This window comes from Rhynchophorus ferrugineus, unplaced genomic scaffold (assembly GCF_030347505.1).
Source record: "Rhynchophorus ferrugineus isolate W39M unplaced genomic scaffold, kcgeb_rfMv2 rfM11, whole genome shotgun sequence".
Classification (NCBI taxonomy): domain Eukaryota; kingdom Metazoa; phylum Arthropoda; class Insecta; order Coleoptera; family Curculionidae; genus Rhynchophorus; species Rhynchophorus ferrugineus.
The window spans coordinates 23,922,642-23,932,580 of NW_027472590.1; positions in this window are offsets into that span (position 1 = coordinate 23,922,642).

Genomic DNA, 9,939 nt, shown 5'->3' on the forward strand with positions numbered 1-9,939 from the left:
TAATATTCACGAAAAATATGTGGACGATTAAAACATAATTTTCAAGTTTTTATTTCATTGATTCATTCCATAAAGTTTCGAAGTTTTTGAAATTAATGAAATTGCGTTATTGACAATGTCCTCGTTATAAAGCAAAAAAAGTAGGATAGTACAAGATTGTTTATGTGGATTATAGTAGTTGAATGAAATAATGCAATTGTTTCTATACTATTGTATCTGTAGTTATTTGCAAATCATATTCCGTTTTATTGTTAAATATTTCTGTACCTCCTAAACGGCCGTGATTGGTGTAATAAGCAGGTTTCCTAATTTTAATAATGCATGAGAACGCAGATTTCGACACTGTCTAATAGTTAGTTATTAGACAGGCCTTTTAAATTAATCTTATAGTATCAGTAATTTTCCTTGGGTATTAACATTTTAAAGAATTAAATTTAGCACTATTATCAAGAAATCACATGATTTAAAAAAAAATAGTAATATTATACTCTTTAAGGTAGTTCTCCGATTTATTTTTAGTTTCTTTAACCGAAATAATTCATACAGAAACAACGCTTCAATAAAGTCCTTTCAAAATAACAGTGAACTCAAGTTATTAACACGTCATCATCTCGCAATGTTGCTGGATCACCTTTGACTTTTAGTTTATTTTGGCTTTGACCATTAAAATAATATTATCAAAATATAATCTACTTTAATATTAGAGTACATCTAATTCATATATTATCAAATGACTTAAACTACAGTTTTAACTCTTTGCATTTAGTCTTTGTTCCTTTGTTTCTTGTTTCTATCTCACGCATGTTTGCAAAGTCTTGTTATGAATATACTTATTTTTCTCTGTTACTATTTGTTTACATTTTTTTTGCAAATATCTAATGATTTCCTATGTATCTTGTGAATTAATTGCATACATATCCATTTCCCCTCATTCATTCTAATCAAATACTCGTGTCCATTCTGAAATATATTAACACACACAAATCTTACACATTTACATGATTTTCTACAATTACATTATATTAATTATATACACATTATTAGTTGTTTTGGCTTTTATAACTCTGTCTTAGTAATAGTCAGCATTGGGTTCGAAGCCCACACCAAAAAAATGTATATAGCAGCTCTCTCTTTCAGTATCATAATCACTGTTCATTTCAATTAATAAAATAATTTTAATAAAGTAAATTGTGTGCCGATCATTTCGAATATAGATATTTCAATTATCACGTTTTGAAGATTCATTATGTATACTTGAGATTTTGTAAGGATATGCCGAGTAAAAAACATAACTTTCGGGTTTTTAAGTATAGATTACATTGATGTTACTGTCACTTTTAGTATCATAATCATCATTTAAGTCAATTATTAAATTGTTAAAATAGTTTTCAAAATGCAAATATGCGTGCAGAATATCTAGAAGATAGATTCCATCCCTACCAAGGAGATAATATACCATCATGACTCGATCCCGATAGCTGTAATTTCTATTGTTGTAAAATAAAAGTCTTTTTATTGTTTATATGTGGTTAAGCTTTGATAAAGATATATGTAAATCTGCTATAGCAATAATGATACCAATGTCCAACAAAAATTATAGTAAGCTGGAATCATATCGCGCTACTTAATTACGACATTTGGTGATCCTAAATTGTCCCAAGCAAATAAATGGTATAAGGTTTCCATAAAAAAGTGGGTAAAGGTCTACTCTATAAAATAAAATTCTAAACATACATTCCGTATATCATATATCATACATCCGTGTTAAATACTCGCAGTATTAGGGATATAGAGTACTCAGCCCGAAAACTCTTGATAAATTTGTCACCTAAACAGAAAAATTTGAATTCATCAAAGAAAACTCCAGAACCATGTTAACACGGGGTCTTCCAGTCTTATAAATGTCCAAAATATTATTAGACGTAACAAATCAAAAAAAGTCTGATTTCAGTAATCTTTGAACATTAAGTTACTCAGTGGAAAATTAGTTGTAGTTATTTGCTGGTGTGCTAGGCAGAAAAAAATAAATCCTTATTTGTGCTATAGTTTTAACACACAAAATAAAATAAAACGCTCTTGGTTATCTGTCAATTTTTAAATCAATTTTATACAATTTTACTCTATAAATACCTCAATAAACTACTATATTACAGAAAATAATATATTCTTCTTCAATTGTTGAAATATATACTTAACATTTTATATTGGTTAGATTTATAAATTGGTTACATTTCCAGACTGTAGCAAATATTTCCAAATATTCTTCTGAAGAAGGTTAAATATAATCCCCATAATGGGGTGAAACTTATAGCCAATGAATGGAATACATTTCTGACCCAATTTTCTAGTTTTATTTACTCAAGTTGAATAACGAATGTTGTCAACTGCTTCACAAGGCTATGGATACTTATGTCGCTATATTGTTTCTGTGCTGATTTATTTTTAGTTTCTTTAACCGAAATAATTCATACCGAAACAACGCTTCAGTAAAGTCCTTTCAAAATAACAGTGAACTCAAGTTATTAACACGTATAACGTCATAATCTCGCAATGTTGCTGGATCACCTTTGACTTTTAGTTTATTTTGGCTTTGACCATTAAAATAATATTATCAAAATATAATCTACTTTAATATTAGAGTACATCTAATTCATATATTATCAAATGGCTTAAACTACAGTTTTAACTCTTTGCATTTAGTCTTTGTTCCTTTGTTTCTTGTTTCTATCTCACGCATGTTTGCAAAGTCTTGTTATGAATATACTTATTTTTCTCTGTTACTATTTGTTTACATTTTTTTTGCAAATATCTAATGATTTCCTATGTATCTTGTGAATTAATTGCATACGTATCCATTTCCCCTCATTCATTCTAATCAAATGCTCGTGTCCATTCTGAAATATATCAACATACACAAATCTTACATATATACATGATTTTATACAATTATCTTATATTAATTATATACATATCATTAGTTGTTTTGGTTTTTATACTCTATCTTAGTAATAGTCAGCATTGGGTTCAAAGCCCACATATATTCTGTATATCATATCCATGTTAAATACTCGCAGTATAAGGGATACAGAATATTCAGCCCGAAAACTCTTGATAAATTTGTCACCTAAACAGAAAATTTGAATTCATCAAAGAAAACTCCAGAACCATGTTAACACGGGGTCTTCCAGTCTTCTAAATGTCCAAAATATTATTAGACGTATTAAATCAAAAAAAGTCTGATTTCACTAATCTTTGAACATTAAGTTACTCAGTGGAAAATTAGTTGTAGTTATTTGCTGGTGTGCTAGGCAGAAAAAATAAATCGTTATATGTGCAATAGTTTTAACATACAAAATAAAATAAAAAGCTCCTGGTTATCTATCAATTTTTAAATCAATTTTATACAATTTTACTCTATAAATACCTCAATAAACTACTCTATTACAGAAAATAATATGTTCTTCTTCAATTGTTGAAATGTATACTTAAAATTTTGTATTGGTTAGATATATAGATTGGTTGCATTTCCAGACTGTAGCAAATATTTCTAAATGTTCTTCTGAAAAAGATTAAATATAATCTCCATAATTTTTATTTACTCAAGTTGAATAACGAATGCCGTCAACTGCATCACAAGGCTAAGGATACAGTATTAGGTCGCAGTATTGTCTAAGGTAAATCATCCTTGTACATTTTGTTTGTAGTTGTTGTTGATGAATTCCTGGTGGCCTAAAGGGTGGTGGCGGTCCCCACAAAACTATTAATATTGTGTACGAAAATAGAAACCACCTCATTGAGTGTGTGGATGAAATTTAAGATCAATTCTCCAGCAACACAATTTGTAGAAGCCTCTATTCACTGTGTTTTAAATAATCCGATCTTCAAGCTTTTCTCCATCATGTGATGTCCCACGTAGTTAGACATAATTTTGAACCAACTGCAGCAAAAAAAAATCGAACCTACTAGAGTCGGAGACGCTATCGATAATTTTGAATACAATAAGTTATAAGAAATAATATTAATAACATCATTAATGAAGAATCAGATATAATAAGTCTTGAGCCATCAGAAAATTAAATTAACCGTCCATGCAACAGCAAATTTGATCACCGAATTTCTGCTTTAGAGGTGTATGATATTATAATAAATTGTGCAAAAATCGATTTCATTTTAAAGAGCATCAAATAGTCCCTTTAAATAGCACCTATTATTGCGGTAAATGTCCTGGGGATAAACCCACTTCAGTATATTCCATTTATCTCACACTGAATAAAGCACGATTATGAACTGAACTGTTAGTTATTTATCCAAAAAATTATTATAGAACACTAATTTCTGCTAAAATTTTTAATAACAAACAATCTAGGAGACACGTTGAACGAGACTAGACATCTATTGGAAATTGTACAATTGGAAACTGCCATGATAACATCAGAGGGCGACAGGTGTTTTTCATCTCTAAAAGACATCAAAATGTTTCACAGAAATTCAATAGCCGAAGATTGTTTAACAGCTCTTTCCATGCTATCTATTGAAAAATAGTGTTTCCAAAAAATATTAATGGTAAAGTGATTACTAAATTTTCGAACCGAAAATAATGCAGGGTGGACCCAAGTTATAAAAAATAGCTAAGTCTTTTCTTGCAAAAATTGCAGAACAGTGCCGATGTTTTTTCAAATGTATAAAAAATATCATCAATTTTCATTTTCAAAAATATTGGGTCATCAAAAATATCGTTAAAAACTACTTTCTTTAAAAATTCTTGTTCTCCAATCCATTATATCTGGACCTAAACTAAACGGTTCCATGAGTTATAATGACAATATTTATGCATAATAGATTATTCAATAAGTGAGAAATAAGAAAAAAAATCTTTTTGTATCAGATTTTTTTACAATATCTTATATGCATACGATTGTTCTAAGTATATCTGCGTCTCCACGCGGTTATGATTGAACTAGCAACTAGGTTTCCTAATTTTCATTCGCATTGTAATTAGCGGTACGATAAGGGAACCGATTTTGTATGAATTATTGTTATTAATAATGTGCGTTGCGTTTTTTTCATGCTTTGTTAGTGACAATTGTGGAGAACATAATTTGCTTTAATTGTTAAATTTTTGTAACTTTATTACGCGCGGCCTTAACGCAACTGGGTTAAGGTCTTTACCCTTGACGTTTGTCCTGTACGCGATTAAATCCCGCAATTAAAAGTGCAATAATTAATATATCCTATTTATGAAATCTATAATTTTGTAACGAATGTTGCGATTATATTTTTAATTTATATCGCTGTTGCAGTATGTGGTTTTTCTTACATACTAGGTTGCTTCGTGAATTATCCACTCAACTGAATTCTCAACATCCAGTATACCATGGAGACCGAGAATCATTCCGAGATTCTTTTTGTAGACGTTTTAGTTCGGCTAGGATATCAGATTTACAAGAAAACCATATAAACAGTCGAATACCTTCAGGCTATATTATATCATTATTATTTCCATGAATCATCCGTCTTATATTTCTTAATTTACAGAGCCTCCTTCCTCATGCTAACTAGATTCCTTAAAAAATGAATTAGTGGCCTCAGACCTCTCCCAAAATGGACATAGATTGAGTGACATAAATAAAAAGATATAACTACAAATGAACAATAACATCCATTGATAACTTACTACGAACTGAGCATGAAAAAAAATCGATACTTGTACTTAAACTGGAGAAAGGCGACATTATATATCTTATATTATACATTATACAATATACGTCCTAACCAGATCCGTTTTTTTTTATTAATCTCCTAGAACGTCAACAATCTGCCCGTGGGCAATAAGTATTATTATATGACTTGTGTTATATAATGTAACTATCCGGACATGTAGAAGACTGCTTCAGTAAGTGATCTACTGTACAACTTATAACCTAAATCTTATTCTAGATACTATTCTAACTTAGTTTAAAGTCTGTTCTGACTTATTCTAAAAACTATTCTAGCCTATTCTAAGGATTATTAAATCTCACTCTGTGTGTCTACTAATCAGTTCGTATGGTAGTTTGTGTTTGACCCTACGCACTTCACTGTCATTGCACACATTTAACTATTTGGCGAGTGCATTGGGATGTATTAATAGTCTTTCAGAGTACTTCGCACTAACACTCGTTATGGGTTCTATGGGGATATCACGCTGAATCAGTTTGTCGGACACGTAATATGGGGCATGGACGATGACTCGCAACACTCTATTCTGGAGGATTCTAACCCCTGGAGGATATCTATGTTAGATTTGCCAGTACTACCCCACAGTTCAATACCACAGGTCCAAATGGGCCTAAGTATTGACTTATACAGCAAAACTTTGTTATCTAATGATAATTTAGATTTACACCCTATCAGCCAGTACATTTGGTTTAGTTTACGCCCAAGCTGTTTGCGTTTTGTAACTATACGGTTTTTCCATGTCAAACGTAGATCGAAATGCATTCCCAGATATTTAACGTTGTCTGTTTGCGGAAGTTCATCACTATTCAATTTTACTGACGGACATGTACAAAGGGTGATTGTCACATGGGTAGATTTTGTCTCATTTGCTTTGAAACGCCACGTTTTCAACCACAATTCGACTTTGTTAAGATAAAGTTGGAGGTTTCTTGTGGTTGATATATATATATCCTCGTGTGATGATCCTGTGATGACCTGTATCGTCAGCATGTGTTGCAACAGTAGTGTTTCTTGAGGTCAGTAGTTGAGCTGTATACAATATATATATATATATATATATATATATATATATATATATATATACATACATATATATATATATATATATATATGTATATATATATATATATATATATATATATATATATATATATATATACATACATATATATATATATATACATATATATGTATATATATATATACATATATATATATATATATATATATATATATAAAACAATGGGCCTAGAACACTGCTCTGCGGAACACTCGAATATATTGGGTGTAGGTCAGTGTATTCGTCACTCTGTTTGACAATAAAATGTTTGTCTGTGAGATAAGAATTTCAGCAGTTGAAAGTGCGTATGGGGTAAAGGCCTTTTCAATTTAACATGCAGTCCAGTGTGCCATACGAAGACCTGAGAAGAAATGAATATCAAGAAATGCAGCGGAGCAATATTTTTTATCATTTAATTTTTTGTTAATTTGGTTGACTAATCTATGTATTTGTTGTACTGTTTCGTGTTCATTACGAAAGACAAAGTGATGGTAAAGAATAGTGTTCATATATAGAAAATTCTCTCCACTGCGGTTATTTAGTCACTAATTGCATAATTTTTCAGATAGTTTTGAGATCACAGGTAACAGGCTTATAGGACTATAAGAGGAGACGTCTTCTGATTTTTTACAGGTTTAAGAATCATAATGATTTAAGCCACTTTCCAAGTGCTAGGAAAGTAATTAAGTATTAACATGGCATTAAATATGAATGTTATTAATTTGATATACTTTCCTGACAGCTCTTTAAGATTATTCCAGTTATTAGGTCAAAACCAGGAGCTATTTTAGAATTGATTTTGTTATGTATTATTTGTGTTTCTTTTTCTTAACAGTAAATTTCTCATGTGGCAGATCCATTTGTAACGGTGTGTTAAGAAAGTCAACTATGTCATTTTCTTCTGTTACGGATATTTCGAACGGGTACGGATTAAATACTGCCTCTAAATGTTTATAGAAAACACCCTGCTTTATCTTTATCATTCCTAGGCAGGTATTGTCAATTATAACAAGTGGATTATGTTGTTGAGGTTTACTTTCCAGAGAGAATATTTCGTTTCATCGGTTGGTGTTAAGTTTTCTAAATAGTCTTGATTTCCTTGATTTTGTTCCTTATTTATTAGCTCTTCCATCTCTTTTGTCGCCTTGTTGAATTTTATATTGTTTTCTTCCGTTCTGGTTTGTTGCCAGGTTTTACGCAGTTTCCCTTTTCGCTAATTCTTTGTTCAATTATAGATTCCTTAAATAATAGAGTTAATCGCCTCAGACTTGTCTCAAAATTGACATAGCTTGAGTGACATAAATAAAAAGATATAACTACAAATCAACAATAACATCCATTCATCTTATTATGAACTCAGCATGAAAGAAAGCGATAATTGTACTTAAATTGAAAAAAGACGACAGTAAACATTGTATCGAACTCTTGAGGCATATGACTCCTCTTAATTGTTTGGAGTTTGGGAAGATCATACAAATACGGATACAGAGATCTCGAGAATGGACAAACCTAGATGAAGCTTTTAGACACAATTGAGATTATGTAGATTAAATGTTCGTGCTACGTGAACTAATGGAAAAAAGTGTTAGATATGCAAAGCTATTGTAGAATTTACTGGCTTGTAAACACTGGCCCTCACTTTAGACAGCTCTGAAAGCTGAACATGTTCCCATAAAAGTTATTAAGCTTCTTCAGCCGTATTACATTAGTTCCATTAGCGTGCCCATATATGTGTATTTGAAACAATTTTGCAAATCTATTTGAGATCCGAGACGGTATTTGCCAAGCAGATGTTTCTTCACAATTATACGAAAAGTTTTTAAAAACAGTTATAGCGTTTAATGTGATGCTACAAACTATTTGACTGTTATCATATACGCTGATGATTGAGCTATATTCGTTGATAGAGATGTTAAGACTTTTAGCATTATTCATGCTATAATTCACACCGAAGAAGCTTCAGAATTAATTCACAGATCCAGTTAGAGAAAGTGGAGGGATTTAGGTATTTGAGATCAGTAATACAGGAAAAGAAAGTGGCATCAACCGAAGAATTAAGTCGAATTGGCCAAGCTGTAGGAACTGTTGCCTCTCGCAGATGGTGTGTGAGGAATAAAATACGTAAAACAGTCACTACTAAAATTAGCCTTTTCGAACAACAATAACAAACTTCATTAATCCAAGCAGTCTGGTCTGGTCTACTTTGAAGTTGGTGCCGAACCCAAACAATACAAAAATAATAATATAATTTTGTGACATATACAATAAATTAAATTACCAACAAAACAAATCTAAATTAATATAACTGTCAATTACTTTGTTAGTAGTAGTTAAAATAATATTGTAAATAGATGAATGGGTTTAGGTAGGTATTAAGCTAAATTGTGTGTATATAGTAGAATATAAATTACGTGTAGTTAGTTTGAATAAGGTTTTTGAGTCTTTTTATTTAGTTATTACAACGATTATTGGGTACATATTTTATTTTAAATTTTTTTTTGTGCTAAAAATCTAGGTTTGATTATTTTTGTAATTTTTAGTGAGTTTTTGTTTATTTTTTGAAGTCTGTTCAGTTTTTTTTGTTAATAATATTTTATTCCATATTATTTTCATTATCAGAATACTAAAATACAGAGATATCAGTTGAAAATACGCAAGCAGCCTTTTTGTTGCCGATCTGTACAGTACATTTTATAAAATAAAACCACCAAATAACCATAAAATAAACCACCAATCATAAAAATTACGTCAGTGTTGTTTGTCGGAAGAATATCGTTTATTATAGATCCTATATTCGGAAAATATATTATGATCTGGTCATCTTTCTGTGTTTTTACAGAAATACACACCTTGAGATTTACATATACACTCTAAAATCGATAATTAATACTGAAAACAAATTATTTTGCATTTGCAGGTGATTATAAATGTTAGTTATAACTCCCGTTACTTCTTGTACGCGTCTAAATAAGATTAATCCAATTATTTTGTATAATTATTTTGATTAAGTTATTTATATTAGAACCCACAGTTTTAAAATAATATATTATGGCTTTACCTATTTTATTAAAGTAAAATTGGATATTGGTCAATCAATATTCCAAACTTTAAACTGTAAGATATAATGAGCGTCTTAATTAACATCGATTAGTCCTTGATAC